The sequence below is a fragment of the Megascapheus bottae genome, chromosome 19, assembly GCF_031878675.1.
Source record: "Megascapheus bottae isolate mThoBot1 chromosome 19, mThoBot2.hap1, whole genome shotgun sequence".
Lineage (NCBI taxonomy): Eukaryota > Metazoa > Chordata > Mammalia > Rodentia > Geomyidae > Megascapheus > Megascapheus bottae.
Genome location: NC_143527.1, coordinates 21,150,407 through 21,159,577, shown reverse-complemented (window position 1 = coordinate 21,159,577; position 9,171 = coordinate 21,150,407). Strand labels below are relative to the sequence as shown.

The following is a 9,171-nucleotide window of genomic DNA, read 5'->3' as shown; positions in this document are numbered from 1 at the left end:
CTAATTTGAGCTCTTTGGTATTGAAAGCATAATGTTCTTGTCAACATTGATATTAATGTACCAAAAAGCTGTAATTCAGCCATTATTGGCAACCTAGCCAAGCTTTTTACCTTGAGATAATTTGTCTCTGCCTTGAAACTGTGGGGTTCAGTGCTTTTCTTTTCATTTCCAGTTTCTCTGAAGATATTTATATGTGGAAAAAGAAGAAATATATACTTGGATTCTTATTCACACAAAATACCCACAAAATTAAGGCAAAACACAACACCAAGCATTCTCTGCCTCCTCCGCCTAACTGTCCATCAAGGCACAAAAACTCGAGTTGAGCAATTGAGTCTTACATTTATATCTCCATGACATTTAGGAAAATTGAAGACTGGAAGCTACACATACAAGTAAAACCAGTTATTAGAGACAATGAGATTCAGTCTGGAATAAAAAAAAACTATATACAGCAATGTTATTAAAGAGACATAGTAAAGTCCCTCAGCCCCCAAATATAGACTACACTAAAAAACCAACAGTTCTAGAATCCAGTACAAATATAAGCGTGGGTTTCTTTTAACGTCAATAAAAACATGTTTTTCCACAGTTATGCATTATGTCAGAAACATTTAGAACTGATTTATTTAAAACATAATTCAGTTTTTCCAACATAATTTTTTTTCAAGTGCCATTCACTGAGAGGCAAGTGCTCAGATCCACGGAGTGTGGGGAGAACAGGTTTTGGAAGTAGTCATACATTGAGAATTCAGCTCTGGCCTCAGACATATCTTGATGATGCATTTAATTTCTCTGTGCTTCAGTACTAACTTGTATGGGCAGGCATTCCTTAACCTCATAAGTCTTGATTGTTTTGAAATTTAAATAAGACCAGATAGGTATAAGTCTTGAATAATTTCTGTCTCTAAATTACCTTATAATTCCTTTTGGTTTTTCAACTCAACAGCTATTCCGTACCTAAAATACATTTTGTGTTGAAAAAGTAAAGAATAGCCTCTGAGAAATAAAGATGTGATGATATTGAAATGAACTTGAAGGGCTCTGAGGTAGCCCAATAACTATGCCTAAATGTCAAAGAACATGGAAAACAAGAGAGAGTATCTCAGAAAATTAGCAACCCAGGAAATAAGGAGCTCACTGCATGGATGAGAGGACAAGTTGCATGTAGGAGCAGCAACACAATGGCAAAGGCAGTTAGATAACCTTACAGGATGTCTTGAAAAAAGTTGTGCTCAGCATCACAGCTTTATAACTTCCCAGAGGTGTGTTGTTCATCAAAATTCTGTGCACTTAACAGATTTTTTAAAGAGTAAGGCAATATCCTTGCTCTAACCCATAAAGTCAATGAAGAATATAAGGGAAATAAATTCAATGTTTATGGCAAGTTGAAATAAGATTGGTACCCTAAATGAAAAACAAAATGACACACATACAGAAAAGATTCATAGAAGTACTAATATCATTTAGTGTAACATGATGATGAAGAAGGGGCAGAAGACTATGATGATGGTGGCAGTGACAACAAAGATACTAATAAGATATTCATAGCTTTAAGCTGGGTGCAGTGGCTCTTGCCTGTAATCCTAGCTACTGTAATCCTAGACTGAGGTCTGAGGGTTTTGGTTCAAAATCAGCCGAGGCACTAAAAAAATCTATGAGACTCTTATCTCCAATTAACCACCAGAGAACTGGAAGTGATACTGTGGCTCCAATAGTAGGGCGGGTGCCTTGAGCTGAAGAGCTTAGGGACAGACCCAGGCCCAGAGTTCAAGTCCACCAACAACAAATACACACACACACACACACACACACACACACACACACACACACACACAGCTTCATCGTTTCTCTGCAAATTGTTGTTTGTAGCAACAGCTCCATCATCATCATCATCATCATCATCATCATCATCATCATCATCACCCTTATTTCCTGATTAGTAAGTGCAGAAATTCATAAACACAATGATGCTTCCGAACAGGTGTACATGTTGAAAGAGGGAATCACAAGTGAGGAGAACATACACAAAACAAATAAAATGAATTTGGTCATTTATTTAACAAAGTTAAAGTGGCCTAGACTGACAGGTACTTAAATAAAACAGAGAGTTGGAGATGAGTCTAGAGAGAAAGGCTATAGAGAGCCTTGAATTCCAGATTTAATGTAACTGGCATCAGAGAGTCATTGAAGACATCAGTGAAATGAAGTGATAACATAAGGCTCCTCCTTAAGAAGTTTGATATGACAGGAGAATATAGAATGCATTAGAGAGTAAGAAGAGAGCTATAAAGAGCTTAGGGGTTATTGAAAAATGTGTCAGTGTAATAGTAATATTTCTCAGTTACCCTTGAAACCTTTCAAAGCAAAAAAACTGACCTCAAACTAACTTATTTTGTAGGAAAGGCTCCTGCAAGTGCAGAAATTTTGGAATATGGTGTAGGCTTATAACCCAGGAGGAAGTCAGATGAGCTAAAAAAGCACTTGATAACCTAGCTGACAAACTTTCCCAGATATAAAGATGGGAAGTCCACCTCTATTTCCTACCTAAATTCTTCCGTTTTACACTGGCAATAAATTAAGCATAAGAAAAAGAGAACTAGATGAATAATGATTTTCACTTTCATTTTTTGTTCAGATGTTGCTTTTAATAACAAAGACCAATGCTTCAGCATGACAAAAGTTTTGCAAAAAGAGCCTTAAACCTGTGATGAGGAAGGGAGACGATAAGCATGAAGTCAAGTGGAGGAGGAAGACAGAATGATGAAAACAAGGAGAATGTGAAAACAGTGGCGTCAAAGGTGTGATTGACCAAGTGGAAGTATCATCCCATAGCTCAATACTATAAAAGCAAAGCTTTACTTACTTTACCTCATGCCTTCTGAAGTTTTCAATAAAAATTCAATCAGAAAATTAACATAAACCTTAGAAGTACATACTTATTACCTATTGCTTAAAACACAATTTAGAAAAGCACTAAAATTATGAGAGTCAAAGATCAACAGAACATACACCAGGAAGTGGGCACTTGATAGGAGTAGATGATGAAAAGGAGAATCAAGTCAGGAATTTAATGCATATTCTACACAATTAACAAGAGTAAGGTGAAAGAGTGGGTAGGGAAAGGAAAGGTGAGAATGAATAAGGTGTTTACATTGTCAAACTGCCTGTTAAATGAAGAGTCCTTTGTTCAACTACTTAAACATAGTAAAAGCAGGTATATAAAATTGATATTATATAATACTAACCCAGAATTAGTGAAGTTACATGTCATTCTCATAGACATACAACACCAGTTAGCCACACACTAAACATCCCATGTTACATCTCAGTCCAGATCTCTTCACAATGCTTCAATAGATCGGAAAGGGGAACTTTCAATGCAAGCAGTATAGACTAAAATTTTCCTAAACCCTACAATTTTTTGGGCCATTTCCTTTTATCTATGACAGTTACAGAATAACACATAACCATGTTCAAGAACAAACCCTTTGGGAAACCACAACCTGTTTTTTTTAATTTTTTTCTTAACAGTCTGGTTTTCCCCATTGTCTTTCATTTTATACCTTAATGATTTATATTCCATGTAAGTGTTCCGTTTAGCCTATTATACTCGTAAGATCAGTGGTGAGGTTAAGGATTAGTATTATATAAAGATATCGGATGCTGGAGGCAGGCAACAAGACAAAAATCCAGTCATTGTATGTGTACATGGTAGGTGTTTCATCTTCCTGGCCTTAATTTCTTCATCAGTAATTTAAGAGCTTAAACTAAAAAACTGGGGCTCTCTTTTTAGATGGAACATTCCGTGAGTCAAAGCCACTTAAAGAAATAGCCAGTAAATTGAGGCTCCAGAGGCAGATGGCTGAGCCTGAAAAGTCCAGGAAGTGACAGCTTCTTGGCTACCCAATTACACCTTTCAAAGAAAAATAGGAAGTACCCAACTGCTTCCAATTATAATATGCGCTGTGCTGGGGAAAGACAAAGTCAAATGTGTTAAAGGCCTAATGAGGTGTGTGGGAGCAACCTCCCTCTGCAGCTTGCAGTGTTTTCACACTGTTAGTTTCCACTGCCTCGTCAGCAGGCACAGAGGGAGCCTCCAGGGAAAAGAGCAGTTGCTTTTTGGCCCAAGAGGATGGCACAAAAGAAACATAAATGCCTTGACTGTACGGCTCTCCCAAAGAGAGAATTCTTAGGTAGTGTTTCTTTTTCACCATGAACTTCTAATAAGAGAAATACCAGCCATGTTGGCAAGAGTCAGAAGCATCCTGCTGATGACTTGACAGCTGAACCAAGCTCCAGGAAACCTGTAAAGGAACCCTATAGAATTATTACTGTGGCTTTCCTCAAGGCTAGAAATATATACACATAGTATATCCTGGGCAACATAGAATAATAGAAATCACCCTCTGTGCTTTCAAGAAGGCATACTTATCAAGAGGATTTCTGCTATCACTCACACAGCTAAAAATCACCCAACTTTGGAGATTTACTTGTAACCAAGAATATCCAAATGATTTCCTACTTACTGCACCTAACAGGAACAGTTGAATCAATTTTTAAATTATCTTTAAGCCAGTGTACAAAGGAGTTTATAATTTTATTAACAAAGCGGTTTATGTATACAATCTAATCTTGATCAATGCCATCCATCCCTTTCAATTCTCACTCTTCCCATCTTACCCACCCTTCCCTTATGCTTCTTCATTTTATAGGATATACATGAGTTTTAAAGTATATTTTGCATATCAAAGCTTAGTACCTATGCATAAATATAAAATTGTTCTAAAATTCATTTTAAGAATATACTTTTAAAAAATTCTGAGAGTATAGAATTCCATTTATAAAAACCATCAGGAATGGTTTGGGAACACATTAATGTTCCAAAAAATAGCATCTGGCCACATGTAGTAGCTCATACCTATAATCTGAGCAACCCAAGAAGTAGAGACCAGGAGGAGCATGGTTCAAAAGTTAGTGAGACTCTTATTTCAATCAATAAACTGAGCCTAGTGGCATTTTCTGGCAATTCCAACTAAGTGGAAGCTTTAGGTAGAGGATCACTGTCTATACCAGTCCTGGTAAATACACAAAACTCTACCCCAAAAGTTAAACTAAAGCATGAAAGGACTGGGAGTATACTGGAGTTCTCACCTATAAAGGGAAAGATTATGAATTCAAATCCACCAAGAAATGTATTATTAACGCTTTATATTCAAATATAGAAGCAGTGATCTTTCTGAGAATTCTGACCCACTATTTCATATTTCTCTTCATAGTGACTGGCATTGATCTTTCTGCCATTGATCTTTCTGAAAAATATAAGTATAAAATTTTAATTGTTGTAGATAGAAACCCCTGGGAGGAGGGTCAATTTATAAATACTCAATAACATGTAAAAAAGCAGAATAAGGAAACATGTTGAAACAGCTTTAAAGAGGAAAGGATGGCCTCATGGTTTATCTCATGTTGATACTACACCTGACTTTGGTACCTAGTATATTGTATATATGTTTAATGTTTATTTGAAAAAGTGAAGGCAAAGGAAAAGCAAACATGGGTGGGAGAGGATGGGGGAGAGAGAGTGGGAGAAAAACATAGGAAGAGATAACAATGTTCAAAAAGTAATGTACCCACTACCTGATGAATATAACTGTAACCCCAATATACATCACCCCAATAATAAATTAAAATAAAATGAAGAAGGGGTGGGAAAAGATCAACAGACACAGTGCATTATACCCTCTTGATTAGAGTAAATTGTATGCATGTATTGAAATACTACAATTAAATTATAGTATAATTGGTATTATTATTGTGGTATATATATATATATATATATATATATATATATATATATATATGTTGGAGTCCTTCTTGGACATCTGGGAGGGGGTAAAATGGCGACGGAGCCCACAAATAATCCCAGGAACACAGACTCTGGAGGCCAGATTCCAGGTGCAGATCTAACTTTATTTTAAGGAAGGTGCTTGCTTAAATACAGATCAAGCGGTGGCTTTTAGGTCATACCAGCAGCAGTTGTTGGGTCTTTCCTGAATGCGACCATCAGCCAATGGTGTCCTGAGATAAGCCCTACTTGCCGGGAGTATCCAGGAGCTCCTGCTTGAGCCAAAGCAGCCAGGGCCCTCTGTTCCGGAATGCTCACGTACACTGGCCCAGGAGTGTACGTGCCTTTCAACACAGAGTCGTGGAAGCACAGATAGCAATCTGGGCTTCTACACCCAGCTAGAAGATCATACACACACACACACACACACACACACACACACACACACACACATATATATGCGCCTTGGCATAAATAACATATGCTAATAGAAATAAATGAAATTAAATTTGAAAATATGTAAATGTGTCCAAGATATCTTGATAGGAAAAAATAGCATCTGAGAAGAAACACCAATTTCAGGCATGGAACATAAGCACTCGAGTTCTTAGGTTTGATTGTATGAACAAGGTGTAGAAAATTTAAGGACTCAGTATATAGAATAACTTCACCAATTGCACAGTTATCTAAGTCTAACCCTTCCTTGGTGCACTAAATCAGATGAAATATCAAATATCCCCCATGTAGACAATAAGAAGATACTTAGGTGCTCGCTTCGGCAGCACATATACTAAAATTGGAACGATACAGAGAAGATTAGCATGGCCCCTGCGCAAGGATGACACGCAAATTCATGAAGCATTCCATATTTTTACACATCTCCACCAACGAAAACCCTGTAACTCATGGAGACTGAACAACACACTGCTGAATCACCAATGGGTCATCGAAGAGATCAGAACAGAAATCCAACAGTTTATGAAATTTAACAGTAAGGAGAACACAAAATACCAACTCCTTTGGGACACAGCAAAGGCAGTACTCAGAGGAAAATTTATAGCGCTGAGTGCCTACAACAACAAGTTGGAAAAATTGCAAACCAACAAGTTAGTGTCTCACCTTAGGCTCCTGGAAAAAGAGCAACAAACCAACCCTAATCCCAGTAGAAGAAAGCAAATTATTAAAATTAAAGCAGAATTAAATGATTTGGAATCCAAAAAAACTATAGAAAGAATCAACAAAACAAGGAGTTGGTTCTTTGAAAGAATTAACAAAATTGACAAGCCCTTAGCAAATCTTACCAAAAAAAGAAGAGAGCATATCGAAATAAACAAAATCACAGGTGAAAATGGTAATATCACGACAGAAATTACCAAGATCCAGAATATCATAAGGGAATACTTCTCAAACCTTCATGCCAACAAATTTGAGAATCTAGATGAAATGGATGAATTCCTAGCCAATATTAACATACCCACACTGAACCAAGAAGAAGTAAGCCAACTCAACAGGCCTATTTCAAGCTCTGAAATAGAAATGGCAATTAGAGAACTTCCACCTAAGAAAAGCCCAGGGCCAGATGGATTCACAGCTGAATTCTATAAGGTCTTCAAAGCAGAGCTCACACCAATACTCCTCAAGCACTTCAACGAAATTGAAAATGAAGGCTCCTTACCAAACCCATTCTATGAAGCCAGTATAACCCTCATCCCCAAACCAGACAGAGATTCATCAAAGAAAGAGAACTATAGACCTATATCTTTGATGAACATCGATGCAAAACTTCTCAACAAAATACTGGCCAACCCTCTACAACAACTCATCAAAAAAATTATACACTATGATCAAACTGGATTCAAAACAGGGAGGCAAAGCTGGTTCAACATACGCAAATCAATTAATATAATTCAACAGAACAGGAGCAAGGACAAAAATCACATGATTGTCTCAATAGACGCGGAAAAGGCATTTGACAAGATCCAACACCCCTTTATGTTAAAAGCTCTGGAGAAACTAGGAATCCATGGAACATTCCTCAATGTAATAAAGGCTGTGTATGAGAAACCTACTGCTAGTATTACACTTAATGGTGAAAATCTAAAGCCATTCCCTCTAAAATCAGGAACGAGACAAGGATGCCCACTCTCTCCGCTCCTCTTTAACATAGTACTAGAATTCCTAGCCAGTGAAATAAGGCAAGAAGCAAGCATAAAGGGGATCCAAGTAGGGAAAGAGGAAATAAAACTATCCCTCTTTGCAGATGACATGATTCTGTATTTAAAGAATCCTATAGACTTTACTCCCAAGCTCCTTGAGCTGATTCAAAGCTTTGGAAGAGTAGCAGGCTATAAAATCAACCCTCAAAAATCAACTGCCTTCCTTTACGCCAACAGTGAGAGGAAGGAGGCAATAATCAGGAAAGAAACTCCTTTCACAATAGCCTCAAAGAAAATAAAGTACCTAGGAATTAGCTTAACTAAGAATGTAAAGGACCTTTTTGATGAAAACTTTAAAACCCTAAAAAAGGAAATTAAAGCAGAACTAAGGAAATGGAAAAACCTCCCATGTTCCTGGATTGGAAGAATCAACATTGTAAAAATGACAATCTTGCCAAGAGCTATCACCAAATTCAATGCAATACCCATCAATATCCCAATGTCATTCTTTAAAGAACTAGAAGAGGCAATCCAAAATTTCATATGGAACAATAAAAGACCCCGTATAGCAAAAACACTTCTTAGCAGAAAGAACAGCGCTGGAGGAATTTCAATTCCAAACTTTAGACTCTATTACAGAGCTATAATTATCAAAACAGCTTGGTACTGGCACAGGAACAGGCCTGAAGACCAATGGAATAGAACTGAGGACCCAGATATTAAACCACAGACCTATGGCCACCTAATCTTTGACAAGGGAGCCAAAAAAATAGAATGGAAGAAAGACAGCCTCTTCAACAAGTTGTGCTGGCAGAACTGGTTAAGCACCTGCAGAAAACTAAACTTGGATCCTTTTTGTCACCCTGCACTAGAATTAACTCCAAATGGATCAAAGACCTGGAGGTAAAAGCTGACATTCTGAAAATTTTACAAAAAGGAATAGGAGATACACTAGGCCTCCTTGGCACAGGTTGAAACTTTCTTAATAAGGACCAAGAATCACAACAAATCAGAGAAAGGCTGGATAAGTGGGACTGCATTAAATTGCTGAGCTTTTGTATGGCAAAGGACATAGCTAGTAAACTAATCAGGAAGCCTACAGAGTGGGAGAAGATCTTCACCAACCAAACAACGGACAAAGGCCTCATATCTAAAATATATCCACAA

General features: G+C 37.3%; 1 non-coding gene across 1 annotated transcript; it reads left to right on the top strand.

Annotated features, from left to right (window-relative positions):
• The first annotated feature begins 6,614 nt into the window (after positions 1-6,614).
• LOC150049724 (U6 spliceosomal RNA) lies at positions 6,615-6,721 on the top strand. The gene has a single exon (XR_016538918.1). It is a non-coding gene; the product is annotated as a U6 spliceosomal RNA (small nuclear RNA).
• Positions 6,722-9,171: the final 2,450 nt, after the last annotated feature.